Below are 22,290 nucleotides of genomic sequence, written 5' to 3' on the forward strand. Positions count from 1 at the left end.
GTTTTTCTGTTAAGAACGATGACTTATTCTGGGGAAAACTGGGTTGGTTGCAGAAGTCCTCTAACTTTTGTCCCCATTTTTCACTCATACTGGTGTTTTCCTGACTCTGATGGTGCCCTGGGCACTGCTAAACAGTCCCAGGACCTGTGTTCTGATTAAAATGGTATATGCAAATTAGGTTAGTTATAATTGGCTGTACCAGCCTACTTATAAGTCCTTAGTATATTGTAGTGCATGTAGGCTTAGGGACCTCAGCATACATAGTACACCCCTAGGTGTACTGCTGTGGAGCCCAGTGTCATTTTAAAACCAGGCCTTAGACTTGGGAATTAAAGGTACTTCCTAAGTTCTAAGCTACCTTATTTTTACATATAAGTCAACCCGAAGGTATGCCCTAAGTGTCCCCTGGGTTGGATGCAGAGTACCTATAAGCATGGACTTTATAAAAGATGTTTTATAAGCCTTGGTCAGGGAAAAATAGCCAAAAAATGTTTTCCCTATGGCAGTGAATGGGCTCTATAGGCTAACATGGAGAGACTTTATTTTAAAAGAATAAGGTCTTATTTCCCACATGATTGAGCTAAATATAGCAGGTGTTCTATCAAATTAAAAGTTAGAATAAATCCAACAACTTGCCAGTGCTGAATTTAATATAACTTGTACCTGGAAAGAGTTTTAGAACTCTTGCTAGAAGTTACCAACTTCAGCCCTGTAGTGCCTTCTCTGATTGGTCAGCCTCTGGCAGCCTGAGCCAGGCTGCCTTTATGAGGTGTGAAGTGACCTTGGCTGAAACAAAGGAAGCATCTAGTAGGAGGAGATCTGCCTCAGCAGATGGCAGAACAGGATGGGGGGAAACTGGACTTCAAATGATGGAAGGACATTTGGGGCAGCAACTGTACCTCCCCTATTTCCTGCAGCCCCAGCCAACCAGGTTCCCCTGATTAGATTAGGAGAGGGCTGGAAAGGGGTGTGTTAAAGGACACTTAGCCACGCCAGTGGGTGGACTCTCCCAGATCTAAACTCTAAGATTGAAGTTTTGCCATATTTTGATTTTGGAGGAATGTTGCTTCCTGGGATTGATTTTTGCCACACTTCCCAGAAGTGGTCACTTAAGAGGGTGGTGGTCTGCATGTGACTCTACAGGAGAACCCCCTGTTTTTCATCCCAGGAGCAAGGATAAAATTGGCAGAGTTGCCCCACACTTCAGATCCCTACTGGAAAAAGACAAGAAGAAGAAGGACTACCCTGCTGGACCTCTGGCCTGCACCTGGACGCAGAAGGACTGCACCAGCTGTGCACTTTGGGCTTCTCCAAGAAAAAGACTATGCCTGGCTTCTACTACTCCAAGAAGGGACTCATTTTAAGCTACAGGTAGAAAAGAGCTGGCCAGAGTCCCCTTCACCAAGTCCTACAGAAATAGACCAGCTGACCAGTGGCCATTTAAGGATTTGTACTGGGTGCATTCTGGGAGTTGGAGTCCTAACACCCAAGGAGCAACTCGGAGCTTCTGGAACCTTGGGGTGAGATGCGGACACCAAAAGGACCTTAAAATGAGTTTTGGAAGAAGATCCAGAAGTTTGGAGCAACTTTGGAAAAAAGCTCCATAAGTGGACGATCCGACGTCGTGAATCAAGCCGGCCTGAATTGCAGGTTCATCTCGCTGAAAAGCTCTGGAGCCTCAGACTTCCAGGATTTGACTGGGGGCTTGTGGAAAGGCAATCTGACGGCGTCGCATCAAAATTGACTTACCGAGGAGGGTTGTCCGACATCAGGGAAGAAAAGCTCCAAAAACGTTTCTAAGTCTGAAAGTAAAGTTTGTCCGAGGCTTCCCACTCAGTGTATCCAAGGAGGGCTCCTTCAAGACCTGCTTAAACTTTCGACTTGGTCCCGGACAGTAAAATCACGATGGAGCTAGCCATGGGGGCCCCTTCAGTGCCCATGTCAAGTCCATTGGCAGTGCAGGAGCCCCTCTGGGGCACCCTGCACCCCATCTCTGCCAGCCTTTACATGGTGGGGCTACCACCATGTAATCGCCGGCGGAGAAGGTACTCGTAATCCTCAGGGCAGCACTGCTTGCAGTGTGGCCATGGCGGATTAGGACCTTCAGCACCGCCAGACCGATGAAAAGTTGTGATCTGGCAGTGCTGGTGGTCTGACCGTGGCACGTCTGCCACGGTCATAATGTGGCTGAGGGACTGCCACACTGGCGGCAGTCAGACTGCCACTGCGAGACCACCAGGATCATAATGATGCCCTTAATCTTTAAAAATTCATATCTCCGGTTCCCTTTATTGGATTTTTGTCGCTTTGGTGTCATATTAAAGATCCAAAGATAGTCTAGTTTTATAAATTGGTGTTGGATTTTTATTGTGTCGTGTTTACTTATTTACTGTTTTGTTGATATTAAATGCTTTAAACACCTGTCTCCTAAACTAAGCCTAACTGCTGGTTGCCAAGCTAACTAGCATTGAGCCAGGATTAATTTATTAAGACCTTGACTGGACCTAGTGGGGGTATGTGGCCTATTGCTAAGTGTAGATGCCTACCTGTCCTTACCAATAGTCCACTTTCCAACAATTACTTTTACTGTTGGACTACATATTTTTTCAACACTTCTTTTCTATAGGAATGCATTTAGTGTAAGGATTTATGTGAATTTTATACTAAAATCAATAGGCAAAAAAGAGAAAAAGTAAAAGAAGTTTGGTTGGATGGTATTATGAAATCCATACATTATTGACCACTGCATCTTGCCTGTATAGCTTTATCACATGAGATATTACGTGAAATGTCTTCAACTGATGACTTCAACAGCAAAAGTTATTGGGAAACCAATTACAAACGGTAAATAGTTTGCAAGTAATAATTACATCTTATGCATGTTTGAGCGACGTGGGGTCCACAAACCTGGTATTGCCAAAGGTACTCCTGAATTAAAGAAAAAGCATCTAATTTAGCTTTGAGTGAATAACTAATAAGCCCAGTGTGAGTAACTGTGAAGTGTTAACAGTTGCACTAGGTTTACCCAGTAGAAGCAAGAAGTGCTGGTTTAGTGGTGAGGGACATACAATATACATTTTTAAATGCCCAAAACAGTAGATTCTAGAGACATTTTAAAAACGTTTAAAAGGCACGTTGTTGGTAGGCTGGGTAACACTCAGTAATATATTTGAAAATCACAGGATGGAAGTAGGAAGGGAAACATGCATGGAGAAATGTTTAATCAGCGACTGGCTAAAGATATCCAAATTTAATAAGCAAATTAAACATTTACTTTTAGATTACCCTGACAATTCGAGTTTACCATTTCGGTGGGACAGTGAGTCTAACCCTAGTCTGCTTGGGATAAAAGAATGAAATTGAAATAAAAGTACAACATTTTAATTTCCCAACCATAACTCGAGCTAGTGAAGAAGCTACAAACCTGTTATCTTTATGCCAAAATTGTGCACGTTCCGAATAGATGCTAATATCAATGTTTCTTAATTATTGAAATGTTATCACTTAGTGAGCAGGCAAAACATATGACATAAATCAAGTTCTCACACCTTCTTTAGCAATACCTCTATCAATCAGGACCTTGGTGTTTGAAAGGCTCCACTGTGGTAGTAGGACCCTCTAAATATCTGAAGAGGGCATGGTATTTGCCTTTCTGGCGATACTTGGCTATTACCCCTCTGTAGAGAGGAAGAAATGTTACTACAAACAAAAGTGGCCTGTGACAGTGGGAAAGAGTGAGGGAAATTAGTCTTCTTTTTGAAGCAATCTTCTAATCTATGCATTTGTTTGTTTGTTTATCTGTTATATAAAGTGCTCCTGCGCGAGGGGGGTTTAGCACAATCTATGGTAAACTGCAAAAAGAATAAGGGACATGGAAAACAAAGTACTAGTAAGCCAAGACAGAGCAGTAACTTCATGTAGGAGTATTAAAGCGATTTTAAGGCATCTGAAACATTTGGTTTAGGACTTGGGAAGTCTTAAATGTACATGTTTAATTGTGCAGAGAGTTTTGCACCAGAGACCTCTTTGTTGAGAAGATTAACCAAATAGCTTAGATGGGTGACTTTGTAAGCAAGGCAAATGCATCCTTGCTTTGATGGGAAACCACTGAAGTTCATTGAGGGTGAGGGAGATGTGGTCGAATTGCCTAGAGAATGAAAGAAATTGCGCTGCTGAATGGAGGTCTGCCTTCCTAAGTGCAACTGACGATTGAGATACACTATTCGATTTTTCTTTGACACAATCCGGTCAGGCGATATCTAGCACATGTGCAGCAGTGTTCAGCTAGGCAGGAGAGAAAAAGGATCGATATGGTGTGGGAATGCAGCAAAAAAGCATTGTAGATTTGCTGACAAGTTTAATGTGTGATATGAGAAACATCATTAGATAGACAATATTAAACACAGAGAGAGACAGTGGTATCCCCTGGGGGTATTGTGGTGGTGTATACACCAAGGGCACTCAGACCTGACAAGAAAGAATCACATCAACTGTACTCTTGTATAGCTGCAAAGCTTAACCGCCTTATTGCGGGTGTCGGCCACTGGCCGACGCCCACACTACTTCCCTGGTGCGGATCACGACCAGTGGCCGACACCAGGGAGGGGGTTAAAAAATTCTCGGGTGTGTCGCACCTAAGGATTTTTTTTAGTTTAAAAATACCCTGGGAGACATGGAAGATCTTCCATGTCTCCGCCCCGTCCCCCTACCCTCCCCTTTATGGCACGCTGACGTCGGCCGCTTCCTGCTCCGATGGGGAAAACAGCCCCAAACGGCCTCACTGATGTTCGGGAAGGCCTCATTTGAAAGGGGAGACTCTCCCCTTTCAAACAACGCCTTCCTGAACCAGTTTCCTGGGCGAGGGCCAGGAAACCCCACTAGACGCCAGGGATTTCACTACTTGGAGGGAGGTTGGCCCCCTCGGCAAACATCCCCACCCCACCCCAGGGCATATATATTTTTTAAAAAGGTAGGTGTTCCCTGGGTGGGTCCGATCGCGCCCCCAGGGGCTATATTTAAACAAAAAAAAGGGGTCACCCGTGGGCAGGGTGACCCCCTGTGGGGCAATAATTTTTTTTGTAGTTGTATGGTTTCCCTGGGAGCCACTATGGACCACAAGGAAACCATACAGCTAGTAAAAAAATATATAGATCTATATATATATATAAATATATATATATATATATATGTAGCTAGATAAATCTATCTATGTAGATAGATTAAACTATCTATATAGATAGATATATCTATATAGATAGATAATTATATATACATATTGTTAGAAATGGGGTCTTTGGCTGGCAGTCAAGTTACCCCCTGTCCAAGCAAGGACCCTCACTCTAGTCAGGGTAAAACCCTGCTTACCCTCTTGGTAGCTTTGCACGAGCAGTAGGCTTAATGTCTAATTGCTAGGTGTAAAGTATTTGTACCAACACACAGTAACTTAATGAAAACACTACAAAATGACACAACACAGGTTTAGAAAAATAGAAAATATTTATCTAAACAAAACAAGACCAAAACGACAAAAATCCACAAGAGAGAAGTCTTTGCTGTCCCTGAGACTTCAAACAACAGGAGGCAAGCTCTAAATCAAGCCCTTGGAGAGTTCTTCACAAGAAGGAAGGCAACACAAAGTCCACTCTTTGTCCTCAGCACAGGCATAAGCAGCAACTGCAGGAGGGCTCCACAAAGCACAGTCACAGGCAGGGCAGCTCTTCTTCCTCAGCTCTTCTTCAGGCAGAGGTTCCTCTTGGTTTCCAGAAGTGTTCTAAAGTCTGTGGTTTTAGGTGCCCTTCTTATACCCATTTTCTCCTTTGAAGTAGGCCTACTTCAAAGCAAAGTCTCTCTTGATTGTGAAATCCTGCCTTGCCCTGGCCAGGCCCCAGACACTCACTAGGGGAGCCCTGTTAGAGCAGCCATGCACTTTATAAATTGCTTTAACATAACATGACATGACATTAAATATAATTTTTCAAACGGAGGTTGTCACAGCAGAGAAAAGGCCAAGAATTTTGGAACTATGCAATAATTAATTAAAAGTGGGACTCTAAACATAGGGGGCAGCTGGTGTAGTGTCTTTGGAGTAGTTCATGGAAGCAGTCCCATAAAAAGCTATCTGAAGAAAATATAGGGCCTGATTTAGAGTTTGGCAGAGGGAGTTACTCTGTCATAAATGTGACTTATATCCTATCTGCCTTATTATGATCCCACAATAGCCTACGGAAATCGTAAAACAACAGATGGGATATCCGTCACATTTGTGACAGAGTAACCCGTCTGCCACACTCCAAATCAGGCCCATAGTGTCTCAAATTGAATATGGCTGGAAATTGTGAACCAGTGTAAGCTATGAAGAGCCTAGGAGACCTTGGGAATTTCCTAAAACAGAAGACCATCTAGGCTTCCATTTTATTTGCTCCTTACAGCCTACCAATAGCATCAGCTGGAGACCCAGGTAAGAGGCATGGCCTCGTTCTTAGGTGGTAAGGATCTCATCTTTCGATATCAAGGGGACACATCCACTATGGGTAGTGATAAATTGAGATTTATCTGACATGTCCTGATATTTAGAAAGACTAATGTTGCAAGTCTGGGCAATGCTCTTATGAACGTCCTTGATCTCTTTCTGAAAGAAAGAAGAGAGTCCATCACAGTAAGTTTGAGAGCGTTTGGATGTTATTGTAATGCATTCAGTCTGTTAAAATGAGAGACAACCTGGAAAAGAGCCCTGATGGAATTAGCAGCCTGTGAAATTGAATATTTCTAAAAGAAGAGATTAGATATTGTGTGTAACATCTCAACTTTGTGCGAAAGATTAGATGGCTTTCCTCCAATAGGACAATACCAAAGTGGTTCAGCTTGGAGTACTTTAAATCATCCCTACTTGATCTAGGAGGTGAACCAGGGATTATTAGGTGTCGGTGACTTTAGATGTGGTCATAAGGAAGAACTTGGTCAAATATTTCCTTGAGAGAGGTATGGAAATTATTGTATATTCTTAGGGTCACTGGAGGAGAGAGGCTCCCACAAAGAGTTGAAAAGAGCACAACCCAGGACGGCACCCAATTTATTCCATTTGTGCAGTAATATATTTGCATTATATGACTGTACCACCTTAGAGTGTTGCTCAGCTGTAAAGGCCAGAATGATAGACCAGTTGCCATATTAAAGAAGGGGGAATTCTCTGATATTTCAACTATTTCAGGAGAGAAGAATATCATGTCTAGTTTGTGGCGTGCAACGTGGGAAGGACGTTTGACCTCCTGAATGAGACCTAAGGGGAAAGGGTTTCTAGGAAGGCCCTTTCCTGCCCAATATAAAGTCAACCTTTAAATGTGATTTAAAGACTAAGGCCCCCCTTATAGCTTCTGTTGCTGAGCTGGATGAAATAAATATGGACCTTAATTTTCACATTTATTTCAGGGAGAGAGAGCATCGCCAGGCGCTGTGTCCTAGTTGAAAGCAGGGGCAGATGATTTTGGGGGCCATACATAATATAAAATTATAGTTGGGTAAAATGTGAATTACGGGGATGTTTTTCATCTTGGGGTTCTGAGTGACATCATAAACAACTTGAGCGTCCCCCTAGTTGTCAGTTTGACGTCACTCAAAACCACTTGGTGAAAAACATCCCCGTTATTCATTGTTACCCATCTATAATTGTATATATAATAATATATAGGAGCTCGTAATCTCCCTATAATGTATTTTTTTATTTTCTTATAATCAGCCCTTTCTGACACCAGAACATGTTGATTTTAGGAAAGTGACACACCCTGTCACTTGTAATAAGTTATTACAAGCAAAATCATGACATCACAATTCTCGAGGCACAGCGACCTTTGTCCTGCTTGAAAGAAGTTGGTGCTCATGAGCCCAAGAACTATGTGTGTCTAGAAGCAGATTTTAAAATAACTGTCACTTCACAGAGACAGTGCTTGGGGCCACTTTCCGATTGCCCTTACTGTTCTGGAAAGGAATTCAGTGTGTCTGAGCCAGCCTTCAGGAATAATTGAAGGCGACCCATCTAAGAAGCGAAATAATTTCTTTCACGGGTGAAGGCGGAAGGAATTGTTATTTTGTTCCTCTACCTTTCACATCTTAAAGTAACGGGCTTTGTTTTTAGGATGGGCCAGCTCTGTCCAATTTCTGCTTCAGCTGCGAAGGGGCTCAGGTCGGGTATCACACAATCAGCAACACTTGTCTTCATAGTGTGCAGCACATTGCATCCTGGAATATGTAGTATTCCTTCAAAATTAACATCCCAATATGAAAAGTGTTGTGTACTAAAAAGTCAGGGTCAGAAGAAGATGTCACATGCAGCTTGTTGGCCACCTGTTGGACAGTGAATGTGTTTTTAAAAGTAGGGGCAAACTTAAATATACTAGATGGGATCATTTACCCCCTTTCAGCACATTATAAGAAAACTCGGTATCTTATCCCATGTATAATAGACGACTTACGACACACCCAGTCGCCTATTATAAAGAAATGACATCCCCACTCAACTGCTTACAGTTGAGTTTTGACATCACAATGCTTACTTCCAGCACCCTAGGAGAGAGGTAGGTTATGTCACAGAGCAAAATTAAGGCAGTTGTTTAAAGGACCAAAACAAAACATGGCTTTTCTTTCTTGTGCTCTGTTGTTCTAGCTGTACAGTGAAAAATAGAAAGGAGATATTTATGGCAGAATGTTTTTTGCATTCTTTAGGTAATTATAGAAATATTAAAATCTTTCTGCATATTTCTACAAATACCAAGCTACTGCCTTTTTTAAAAAAAGCGGACTTGTATAAACCGATTTTAATACTGTTTTTGCAACTCATATCTAACAGCTTGTTTGATGTATTTGTGTAATAGAAATGCAACTTGATTTTTTATGTTTGCAAACATACTTTCTCTTTCATGTGAAAGTGCTATGATTTAAGTGGTTTGTGGAAAAGTTGATGGCAAGCCCCTGCATTATAAGGATTAAATGCCCAATGTTATACATAATAAGGATATTGTAAGTCACCTTGGAGTCCCATAACAGTAGTTAAGGAACTCTATATGGTCATGGAACTCCTCGGTGACTTGTACTATCCCTGTAAAGTATGTCAGAGGTTACTTTATCCTATGTATGGAACTAACATGCAGCAATACACCTACTGTATTACATCTCTGTGAGAAGTCTCACACCAAACACATGTACAATGCTGCTCATCCAAGAAGGCTTTTGAAAATAAGTACTGGTACTGGTACTGGTACTGGTGCAATTCATTTTTAGGTTTTTGCCTGGGACTGTGTGCATGCACCTTAAGGGAAATCTATTGTTAACAAATAGAAAGCTTAAAATGTGCATAGAGCCAACCAATTACTTACCACTGTAGGACTTCTACGTCACTCTTATCTCCTTACTGCTAATTGGCCAGGGCCTCCTGCTCCTTCCAGGGCTTCAGTCTTGTCTCTGCCATGGAGCATGGGCCTTGTACAGCTTCCTTTCTATGGCCAGTGTCATTCCACTGGCTGCAGGCTATTGCATGTAGGTTTTATTTACTGTTTGACATGTGTTAGAAATGGGGTCCTTGGTTGTCAGTCAGGTTACCCTCTGTCCAAGCAAAGGCCCTCACTCTAGTCAGGGTAAAGGAGAATCACCCTCAGTTAACCCCCACTCACCCCCTTTGGTAGCTTGGCACAAGCAGGCAGGCTTAACTTCAGAAGCAATGTGTAAAGTATTTGTACTAACACACACAGTAATACAATGAAAACACTTCAAAATGGACACCACACTAGTTTAGAAAAATAGGTAATATTTATCTAAATCAAACAAGACCAAAACAACAAAAATCCAACATACACAAGTCAAGTTATGAATCTTCAAAAGAATAAGAGTCTTCATCCCTAGAAAACAGTGAGAATGCTGTTGTTACACAAAGTACCTGGTTGGCGTCAAAAATAAAGCTGCACGGGTGAGCGTGCGTGAAAAAGTCAGCGATGTGTTGATTCCCTACTCTTAAGTGAGGCCGTGTGTCATTTCGTTCCCTTGTTGGGTCTGCCATGCGTCGTTTTTCTCCCTCACAAGAGAGCAATGCGTCAATTTCCAGTCGGGGCACCCCGGATCTGCGCAGAGTCAGGTTGACTTGGAAGCCCAGGGACGATGCTTGGAAAATCTGTTTGCTCAGTGTTAGAAAACCACTCGGCGTGGGGTTTGCGTCATCAGCCTCCATAAGTGGGTGTTGTGCGTCGCTTCTCCTGCCACGATCTCCTAGCCGCAATGCAGGAGGAGCGTCTATTTCAGCCGCGAAGCCGGGGACGCGTCGTTTATCAGCCGCGCTGTGGAAGTTGAGTCATAAAGTTCCCCGCACGGTGTTCTGTGCGCGGATTTTCTGTTCTTGTCTGCCAGCTTCACCTCTCAAGGGTCCAGGGACTGGATAGGGCACCACTTGGCAGGGCAGGAGTCTCAGCAGAGAGCTCAGGTGCTGGCAGGGAAAGTCTTTGATGGCCCAGAGACTTCAACAACAGAAGGCAAGCTCAATTCAAGCTTTGGAGATTCTCCTCAAGCAGGGATGCCCAACAAATTCCAGTCTTTGTCCTGTTTCACAGGCAGAAACAGCAACTGCAGGATAGCCCAATAAAGCACAGTCACAGGCAGGGGTGCCCTTCTCAGCTATGCTTCTCCTTGGCAGAGGTTCCTCTTGATTCAAGAAGTGATCTTGAAGTAATCTAATTTTCAGGGTTTTTGAGTCCACTACTTATATCCCTTTCTACCTTTGAAGTAGGTGGTATCACCGCCATGAAAAGGCTGGTGGAAAACAGGTGCAAGAAGCCACAGGGGGCGCAGGCACTGCCCACACACTTGGCATGGGCACTGCAGGGGTCCCCCTGTCCAGCACCCTCGCAATGCTCACTGTCTGCTGGTGAACCCTGCAGTGGCAGCATTGCTGCTGGCTCGATTACGAGCCAGTGACATTCCTGCTGCCACTTTCCCGCTGGGCTGACAGGCAGAAACCTTAGTTTCCACCTGTAAGCCCAGCAGGAAAGTCATAATGGGCCGGCGGAGAGGTAGCCAGCATGTCCCTGTCAGAAGTTCGCTGGACGAGTTCTCCCATTCTTTGAACTCGTAATGAGGCCCAATGTTATATTTTTACATTACACGTTTAAAGTTGCCCTGATTTTAAAATATGGGATGTTTTTTAAAGCTGTCTGATTCGCTACTGGCGGCCACTTTTAATTTGTTGCCTGGCAATATTTTCTGTTCCAGTCACACTCTGTGGGTGACCCTCACTGCCAGCCCAGGCTCAATTTAAACATTGCTCTAGTTTTCAACTGACACTACTCAGGTCACGGGCACAACCAGTTAGCCCCCTTACTATCATATCTAAATTGGTTGTTCTATCTGACAACCCTTTTTTGTTTCCTGCACCAAATTATTGTCCTTTACAGTCCCTTATTTTGTATTTTCTCTGTTTTATTCTATTAAAGTTCCCTGATGTTTCTGGGCCTTGTACATACTATGCAAGCATTCCAAAATCAAAACATAAAAGAATAAATTAACATTCTGCTGAGCAGAGAGCAATCCAAGTTTCTGTATGTATCTGGTGTTTTCAGATAAGTATTTTCCATGTAATAAGGCAGGTAGGGCACATCTGAAGGCAGTGTTATGCCCTGCAGAAGACATGATGTCCTCCAACCTAGTGTCACCTAGGATGATTTTTTTTTTTAGCAGGCTATGCTTTACCTCAACAACCCTTGCTTTAGGTTATTGCTATTCCACCTGAATCACAAAAAGTATAACCAGTGCCTGCACAGTTTGCCACATCATATTATAGATGTGTGTTCCAGGCTTTTTGAATCTTACATTGGAGGAATCTGCCTCCTATGAATAAGTATTTGAACCCAGCATCTGAAATTTGATGTGTAGTGGAAGGGGTAGTTGGTTGTGGAGTTGGAAGCAGGCTTTCCCGGTGTGATTTCCTTAGTTTCAGTATTAGTTTGGCTGCTTTGCTGTAGCTTGTTGTGTTGTTAATAATGAGGTATATATGTTTTACACCTAACAGCTCAGTTGGATGAGTTCTGGGACTCTTAATACGTTTGCAATGTGAACACTGAGCCGTTTCATAGGTTTTTTCTTATGTGGAAACTCTGGAGGATGTGATCTTCATTGTCCCTGTTGTAACTTGTGGGTCTATGGCATTGTAAATTTTGTGTTAGTAAAGCTATTCCTAGCTCTAGAGTGGATCGGTTTGTAAAATTGAGTTCTTATGGGAGTTTAAAAAAAGGAGTCACACTTAATACATTTCCGTAGCTCTCATAGGCATTCGCATAGCCTTGGCCTCTCCAGAGGAAATGTATCTCTGCCACAAGTTGATGCAGTGGTTTAAAACTGTTGACAACCATGACACAACGGTGTTCCATTAAGCTGTATATTTTAGTCATAAATGTGTGCACTGATGATATACAGTTCACTAAATGTGAAATTCAACTTCCATGCCACTCAGGGGTTTTTACTACGCCAATTTACCATGGCTTAACTGGAAACTTGAACATGTCAATAGCGTATAACAAATGTTACCTTCTATATTTGTACAGAATGTACGCATGCACTGTCAATTGCAGTGTCACAATGCAGTTATGTTAGCAGCCAAGAAAGCCACACAGAAAATATGAATTGCTACAGTGGGCATGTGAAGGGAATATATAGAGTAAGTACATGTCCAATGAGCAAGAACCGTCATTTTTAACACATTCAAGCATAGAAAACGTTTTACATCCATCCCTGAGAATGCCTCAGGCATGCTCAACTACTTCAGAAGCCTCAGATATTCTTTCTCAGCAGCGAGATAGAGGTAAATATTATCAGTGTATATTTAAAATTATGATGGGCTAGACATGTTACTTCTGCTACATGAAGAAAGGTCTGGCTTGCAAAAAGATTAGTTGCGCCTTCATCCCATGGTACTGCTAACATTCATCAGCACCAAAAAACACTAGAGGGTGAGACGAGGCTGGCTAGGAGAAGAAATACTTTGAGAAAATGAACGTAAATTGTAGAATATTCTTCGGCATTATAAGTGAAAATGTTGAGTGTAGTGATAGATTTAAAATCAAGGGTTGCATGTTCTTAATTCGACCACTCTTACTTCCACAAATCTTTATCTTCTCTCCTACTACCCTAATCCCTAGTAGTGGACCAACCATTAGTTTGACCATTTTACTTCCCTGCATCGTTGTTTTGTCTCCTTTGCTTTGTTCTACCTTTGTTTACCCCGCCTGTCCATTACAGTGAAGTGGCCTTTTCTTCATCTTGCTTTTCATTTGTTCCTTCACTAAACTTCACCATAAATGCTAACTATTTCCATAATTTTAACAATTTGACAATAACCTTACTTTTAACTGACTGTATATTGTAATTATTTAAAATAATGTTACCTTATTAAAACCCTTAACCTAAAAAATATTTGTTTAATTAGTACTATATCTAACAATATCCACACCTAATTATAATGATTTAACTTACAATAAATTTACCTAAATTAAATTATTTTTACCCTAAATTAAATTAGGTTAACTATAGGCCTAACCTGATTCTCATGCTAATCCTGATTATAGATTTTAGTTTATTAAAAACATGAATTTGTAATTTATTTCTGCTAAATTATTTTAATATTACCCTGCCCTAACTGCAAATGTTAAAGTATCATACTAACTAGATTTAGTTAAAATAATATGCTACAGTTGTTCAATACTACAAATCCTAACGTATGGAAATTCTGTGAGAAAAGGGTATAAAAGTTAGCCCCAAATAGTAAAGGGACGAATGAAACCAGAGCGTTGAGCGCATGCAGCCTGTCCGAACACAAAGAAGGCCTACTGCAGCCAGAGGTATGCAGGAGGCTCTCCATGAATCAGCAACAAGGCATCATAATTAACATACTGCTGCAAGGTAGAAAGGGATGTGAGAAACAATAACTGGGGTCATATTCTATGTATTCTAAATATATTGATTATGGCTGAGTTTTATTTATTATGATAATAATATGTATGTATTATATTAACCTACACTAAACACGACTTTGTGTAAAATACCAAGGTCCTCATTACAGGTTTCTCGGAATAGGGTGAAGTATTTTCCACATGTGCTCCTATTCAGAGTTTTTAAATGTTTAAAAGAGCAGAACATGCAGAATTGGGTTTTATCTCCCCTAATTCTCAAGCTTTGCCCCTTTTCCAGGCTTTTCTCCTCAAAAACTTTAAACTGTTTGATCTGCCAGAATGTATGACAGGAAAACTGCAAGGGTCAGCTAATTTTCACATAACTCGTAATTCCGATGCAAGATTTGTGTTTACACTGGTTTGCAGGAGCAGCTTGCGGGGCGTGAAAGGGGCAGGGCGGCACGCACTCGGGAGGGAACAATTAAAATAAATTAAATTAATAAAATAAAACACTTACCTTGCTCCTCGCTGCGCCGCTCCACTCCTTCGTCTTGCTGCAGGCACAGGCTCCCATCCTGCCATGCAGCCATCCTAATGCTGCTCAGAACCAGGGTGCACCCAAGCAGACTGGGAGCTTGTGCAGGCTCTCCCCAGCCCGACAACTGTGTTGGTTGCCAGGCTGGAGAGAGCCTACTGCGCATGTATGTTTGGCCTGCCTGAGAAGGTCGGCCAAACATACATGGGCTCTGAGGGGGAGTGCTTTGCACTCCCTCTCACAGCTCGTCACCCCTGTGGCCCCGTCCCTTGTAAAGAAAAGGATAATAAGCAAAGTTTATTATCCTTTTCTTTCAAGGGTTTTGCAGTTTCAGCTGCTGGTGGGAGGGGGCGATGCAGCTCCGCCCTAATGGAGGAGCTGCCCCTGCTGGTTTGGATGGGCTACCAGACCTCATTGTTACCCTGCAAATGTTTTTCTGGCTGGTATGTTGGATTTCTAGCTGTACATTCATATGACTATAGTCCAGTCAAGCAGGTGGGAAGCACCTGTCTGCTTTCCTTTACTGCACAGAGGCCAAGGCTATGCACACGCCTCTGAGCTCCAAGGAAATATACCATGTAGCATCATGAAACAGAGGAGTTTTAAACCAATACAACTCAGTAAACTACATGGGCCATTGAAGTAATGGCAGGGAAGAAAATGTCAGACTAAGTAAAGAGGGCATAACAAAGGTCAGACACCAGATCGAATATGAGGCATTTAAACAGCAAATTTTTATATATTTTTTAAAATAGAAGGGCATTTTCCATAGAGTAGTTTTCACTATTATTTTCATGAAAATAATCGTTTGTTATAGTATTTCCAGATCTCTTAACCAGGGCTGCCAGCTTGTTGTTTGCTAATTAACCTGGATTCTATTGTAAATATATTGATTAGCCTGAGATATAAATGCTCTAAATGGTACAATATGGACTGTGGACTCTGCTTAACCCATCGGGTGCCTTGGACCAGCTGGTCTCATCCTCGGCCGCCCTGCTGTGGGCCTTTGGGGGGACGCTAGTGCTCCCCCTGATGGTCTGGCACCCCCCCTCCCCTGGGCAGGGATGGAAGGGGAATCGCTTCCCCTTCCACCCCGTACCCCCTTGTGGCGTCTGATGATGTCAGCGTGCAATTGCGCACTGACCTCATCAGAGGTTGCCCCCTCCACGCTGGAAGCTTGGCTTCCAGCACTGATCAGAGGAGAAATGCACAAGCATTTCTCCTCTGATCACGTCGAGGGGGCGAGAGAGGAATCAACAATTCGGCAGCAGAAATGCCCACTAGACACCACGTAGTTTACATTTTTTATTTTATGCATAAGGGGAGCACATTTTTTTACGGCCATTTCAGCCAATTTTTATTAGGCTAATCTGCCCCAAAGGGGGGCAGAAACCACTAGACACCAGTGATTTTTATTTTTTGTGTCAATTTCATGCAAAGGGAGCGACCCCTTAGGTAAGGGTCGTTCCCCTGGGGGACAAATTTATTTTATGCCATTTCTGCCCCTCTTGGGGGCAGATCGGCCTATTTTTATTAAGCCGATTTGCCCCCAAAGGGGGCAGAAACCACTAGGCACCAGGGATTTTTTTTTTCCCCAATTTCACGCAAGCGGAGCAACCACTTAGGCAAGGGTCACCCCCACCCCAACTGAAGAGGGAAACAGTCTTTCAGGTCTCCCCTGCACACTAAAACATGTTATCCCACGGCAAGCAAAAGGACATTTGATTATTTGGGGTTTTGGTTTTACATTTGGGCCATGAGAGCTTGTCTAACTCTCAAAATTGTCCCACTTAGAATGGTGAGGGCTTCACTTTTTGGACTTTGGGATTCTGCCATGTAGAAACATCCACAAGATCTATACACATCTCAAAACTAAACATCTGGGTGAGTCCAGGGTGGTGTGCTTCACATGCACCTGCACCATTTTCTTACCCATAATGCCCTGCAAACCTTCAACTTTCCTAGAAATCACACAATTTCCCACATTTTTGTGATAGAACATACAGGAATCTGCAGGAATCCACAAAATTCCTACCACAGAGCATTGTCGCATCTATACTGATAAAAATTCTGTCCCACTTGTCAGCCTAAATTTTTTTTTTTAAACTGCCCTTTTGGACCCACTTTGGTTCCCCCTCAATTTCGACATGTTTTTGGCTCTTCCCTGTCACAGGCACTTATCCCCCTACACAAGTGAGGTATCATTTTTAACAGGCGACAGAGGGGAATGTTGGGTGGTAGGAAATGTGTCCTGGTGAGGTGATCTCACACAGAAATGTGAGAAAAAGTTGATTTTTTTAAGCTAAATTGGGTAAGAAAACACTGGGGGATCCATGCAAGTCACACCTCCCTGGACTCCCTCAGGTGTCTAATTTTCAGAAATGTTTGGGTTTGGTAGTTTTCCCTATATGGCTGCTGAGCCCAGGACCAAAAACGCAGGTGCCCACTTCCAGCAAAAACAGGTAGTTTTGTATTTGATAATTTTGATGTGTCCACATAGGGTTTTGGGGCATTTCCTTTCGCGGGCACTAGGCCTACCCACACAAGTGAGGTACCATTTTTATCAGAAGACTTGGGGGAACGCTGGGTGAAAGGAAATTTGTGACTCCTTTTGGATTCTAGAACTTTCTGTCACTGAAATGTGAGGAGAAAGTGTTGTTTGGGAACAATTTTGAGGTTTGCAAAGGATTCTGGGTAACAGAACCTGGTGAGAGCACCACAAGTCACCCCATCCTCGATTCTCCTAGGTGTCTAGTTTGCAAAAATGCACAGGTTTGGTAGGCTTCCCTAGGTGCCAGCTGAGCTAGAGGCCAAAATCCACAGCTAGGCACTTTGCAAAAAAAAATGTCAGGTTTCAGTGTAAAAATGTGATGTGTCCATGTTGCATTTCCTGTCGCAGGCACTAGGCCTACCCACATAAGTGACGTACCGTTTTTATCAGGAGACTTGGGGGAACACAGAATAGTAGAACAAGTGTTATTTCCCCTTGTCTTTCTCTACATTTTTCCTTCCAAATGTAAGACACTGTGTAAAAAAGACGTCTATTTGAGAAATGCACTGTAATTCACCTGCTCATATGGGGACCCCGGAATTCAGAGATGTGCAAATAGCCACTGCTTCTCAACACCTTATCTTGTGCCCATTTTGGAAATACAAAGGTTTCGTTGATACCTATTTTTCACTCTTTGTATTTCAGCAAATGAATTGCTGTATACCCGGTATAAAATGAAAACCCATTCCAAGGTGCAGCTCATTTATTGGCTCTGGGTACCTAGGGTTCTTGATGAACCTACAAGCCCTACATATCCCTGCACCCAAGAGAGTCCAGCAGACTTAACGGTATATTGCTTTCCAAAATCTGACATTGCAGGAAAAAGTTACAGTGTAAAACGTGGAGAAAAATTGCTATTTTATTCACCTCAGTTTCAATATTTTTTTTATTTCAGCTGTTATTTTCTGCAGTAAAACCTGGTAGGATCTACACAATTGACCCCTTGATGAATTCAGAATTTTGTCTACTTTTCAGAAATGTTTAGCGTTCCAGGATCCAGCATTGGTTTCACACCCATTTCTGTCACTAACTGGAAGGAGGCTAAAAGCACAAAATATAGTAAAAATGGGGTATGTCCCAGTAAAATGGCAAAATTGGGTTGAAAAATGTGTTTTTATGATTCAAGTCTGCCTGTTCCTGAAAGATGGGAAGATGGTGATTTTAGCAAACCCTTTGTTGATGCCATTTTCACGAGAGAAAAAAACACAAGCCTTCTTCTGCAGCCCTTTTTCCCTTTTTTTTAAAAACAAAATTGTCGCTGTATTTTGGCCAATATCTTGGTGTCCTCCGGGGGAACCCACAAACTCTGGGTACCTCTAGAATCCAAAAAGGACACAAATTTGGCGTGAGTAGTTTATGTGGACAAAAAGTTATGAGGGCCTAAATGCAAACTGCCCCAAATAGCCCAAAAAAAAGCCTGCCAACTGAGGGGGGAAAGGCCTGGCAGCGGAGGGATTAAAGCAACAGATGCACATCCTAGAGAAGTGATGTGTTACTCTCTCCTGCTTACTACCAGATTTGAAAGTTTCCAGTGCAATGTCAGGTTTTAGCGCGTGTTCTCGGGTGGAGCCACTTTTGTTGAGGATGCAGAGATTAATGCTCCCCATAGATTTACACAAAACACGGTCTCCAAGGGGTTCATCCGAGGACACTGGCTCAAGTGCTGCCAGCCCTCTCAGAAAGCAGCACCTGTAGTTTGTAAACATGTAATTCATGTGCTATGTGAGCCGGAGACAAGTGATGGCCAGCTGTTTTCTAATCAAATACCTGCCAGGAATACAGTGCAGCCTGTAAGTATCGCCGTAAATCTGCAGGCCGGGAAAAGCAACCAGCAACAAACGATATGAGACCGACGGCAACAGGGAAGATGCACAAAAGCAACTGCACTGACGGGCAGTCCAACCGTGGTTTCGTGTGTGCTTCGACACTATTTCGTGTCAGCCCAGGTCTGTTGTGGGACTGCTACTCATCCAAATACATCAGAGTTTTTGCTCTCTTCCCACCATGGAATTGCCCCTCTTTGTCACTTTTCACATTGCACTGACCTTTCCACCAGCACTCTCCCCGTAACACATTGTAGCCAATGTATTTATTGTTTTGCGTGCATCAGTTCAGTTGAGCTAATCGAACTTTGACGGACTGAAGGTGTTTTTAGCCTAGGACCTTATTCAGGCAGGATATTGATTTGGCGCAAAATGCACCAACAATTGTACCGATTTCCAAAAGTGCACCTCTGCTAATCAATCGAATTTTTATGGGCGCAATGTACGCAGCTCAGAATTTTTGGAGGCTTGTTAATTTGCATGTAAAATGTATACAGTGTGTGCAAATTGTGCTACTAATATTAATACATGCATGTCACTTAAAGTGGCCAGACAAACGTTGTGAAATTTCCATTAAATCTACAACAAGCAAACAAGCCGAAGAAACCAAAAAGGCACAGCTTAGCCCACCACAAGCATAAAGCTCTGTGCAAAATGTCGTGGATGGAGAGTGTGAGCATGAACACAGTGTTCTAAGACTGATAATATGTGAGTTTTTGCATTGGGAGCATTGGGGAGGGGTTGTAAATGGGACTGTAGCGACATGCTGGAGACTCGGGTTCTTTCTTAGCACCTTTTTTGGCTAAAGAAGCAACAATTCTAGAAGTAGTTTGACAAGAAGAAGGTGATATATGCCCCACTAGGACAGGGACGCACACTGTTGAGCCTGGATCATCACAAACTCTACCACTGTCCTCTCCAGTCACACCATGGCAGCAGAACACTCCTGGTTAAACATTTTTCAAACAAGCAGGGATGCAAGGGGATAATCCGAGCATCCACAAACACCACAGGAGATAGGCAGATTTCCCAGCCCCCTAACCAGAGGCATTTAAAGGAGTGAGCAAAGTGGGTTCTGTCCCAGAGCCACCATCACCTTACAAGGGACCCCCTTGTTAGGCTTTTGTGACAGTCCTAGACTGTCCTGAGCTTTTGATCTAAACAGCTCTGGTACCATCAAGCCGGGTTTGTGCTATATAAACACTGCACAAAAATTCACAAAGAGGTAAAAACAAAGCCTTAATGTAATTAAAGACACATTTGTTCGATTCAGTGGCTGATTTCTATGATGTGAAACCAGAAAACCTGGATAAATTGTGTCTTCTTCCCTTAAATTGTGTGATTTTAGGCGTCTTTTTTATAGCACCAAAACCTCTTTTTCGTTATCTTGTGTGAAAGTACATTAAATATGTGAGTTCAGAATACCAGTTGTACGAAGACCTGTTTTGTTTGATTTAATATACTACTGTTGCTTAATAATAATCTGTGCCACGTACAGTGTTTAAATGACAACTGTCTTGCCTTTTAATTCACAAACGGCTCAGGTTTCAAAACTGTCACTTTTGAAAGGCGCACCATTGTGCAAAACAAGATGGGTGCCTCCCGATAATCTCAGGAGATTGCCCTCATTATGGACACATTGTTTAACTAGTAAAACGCGTTTTTTACCTTAATTTAAGGCAGTTGTGCTGTTAGAAGACCCCTTCACAGAAAGATGATTTTTTAGGCTCTTCCAGGAGAGTGGAAGGTGTTTCTTCAGTGGAGCCTTTCATCCGAGCTCTCCAGTGAAGTGATGCTGGAAGCCTTGTTACCTGGTTTGTTAAACTTAAAATTCCCCAAAAATTTGAGATTGACAAAGCACATAGAATTCCTTTTCAACGTAATCCAATCAATATGAAAGCACATCAAGTAATCTTTACAGTTGTGATGCACTGGAAAGCAGCAAGGGAGACTTTTAGTAGATTCCACTGAACCTTCTGTAACTACTGTATTAGAAGAGATACAAGCAGTGCATGCAAATACAGATAATATTGCATCAGAAATTAAAAATATACGCAAGGACATGGCAAGCCTCTCAATGAAAGGTTCTGACAACACAATTAAAATTCAAGACAATAAGACAAAAATTGACAGAATAGTGCCTCTTATTGCAAAATTGATTCTATGAATAGACTGTTACTTGATTTAGAAAATCGCAATAGACAATATAACCTGCACATTTTTAATTTGTAAGAAGATGTTGAAAAGAAAGACTGAAGGAAATACTTGGAAGCCTTGTTACCTAATTTGGTAAACTTAAAATGCCCAGAAAAATTTGAAATTGACAAAGCACATAGAATTCCTTTTCATTGTAATCCAAGCAATATTAAACTACGTCAAGTAATCTTTAAAGTTTTACGCTTTCATAACCTTGTGATGAACTGGAAAGCAGCAAGAGAGATTCCAACATTAATGGGCAATGGAAATAAAATCAAGATTTTGCTAAGGAAACTGTTAAAATACGTAAGGAATTCGCTGCGACCATGACTACGAAGCTGTGGTTTTAAATATAGCCTTTTAGATCCATCTCTTATCAGAATTTGGAACAATGGTATTTCAAAAGCTTTTCAGTGCCGTGAGTATCTTCATCCCTTTTTAGATCATCACTCCCCGCTTTCCATCGAAATCAATGATGCCTCTTCTTAGTGCCAATGTCTGTTTTTTATTTTCATTATAATAAGCCTTTTTGTCTACCTTTATATATGAGGGCATTTATTTCATAGGTCAATCTTGCATATCCGTGTGCATGATTCTGAAATACTTTTTTGTTGCTATGTTGTCCTTTTTTCTATGTTTGTATGTGTTGTCCCTTTTTCTCCTTTCTTCTGTCTTTAGAGATACTCTTCAATCTTATACAGTATAATTTATCTTTTTTTTCACTCTATTCTTTTTACTTTCCTATAAATGGATAGTGTTAGCAAAATAGAAATTGTTTCTTTTAATTTTTATAGGTTTACAACACCTTGTTATAAGAATTAACGTATTGGATTCTTTAGCAAGGCATAAAGAAGAAATTTGTTTACTCCAAGAAACTCACATTGATGCTACAGTTTTGTCGTATATGAATAAAAAATGGTTTGGCAGTAATATTTCTTTCCCTGCAGTTAACAAGAAAAATGGTGTTGCAATCCTGTTTGCAAAAAAGTTAAATATTCAACGACTCAAAAAATGTAGATGGTTGATTAATTATAGTGAAAATAAAAATTAATTATTTTATTTGTCATCAATTTAATGTTTATGGTCTTACAAAAGATGGTCCTACGTTTTAGTTGCTATTTACATCAGAAGTGGTTAAATTAGGTAATGTACTGCTAATCATTGGTGGTGACTTTAATTTGATAGCAGACTGCTCATGTGATAGATGTTCACATATAAAATATCGTCCTCTTAAAACTTTTTTCACGCTTCAATCTTTTTTTAAAATCA

The 22,290-nt window shown here is 41.8% G+C and overlaps 1 protein-coding gene across 1 annotated transcript in view; it reads left to right on the top strand.

The window, feature by feature from the left end:
* The window catches only part of CAMK4 (calcium/calmodulin dependent protein kinase IV), an 892,231-nt gene that overhangs the window by 479,499 nt on the left and 390,442 nt on the right, over positions 1–22,290 (top strand). The window lies entirely within an intron of this gene.

The sequence above is a fragment of the Pleurodeles waltl genome, chromosome 1_1 (genome assembly GCF_031143425.1).
Source record: "Pleurodeles waltl isolate 20211129_DDA chromosome 1_1, aPleWal1.hap1.20221129, whole genome shotgun sequence".
In the NCBI taxonomy this organism is placed as follows: domain Eukaryota; kingdom Metazoa; phylum Chordata; class Amphibia; order Caudata; family Salamandridae; genus Pleurodeles; species Pleurodeles waltl.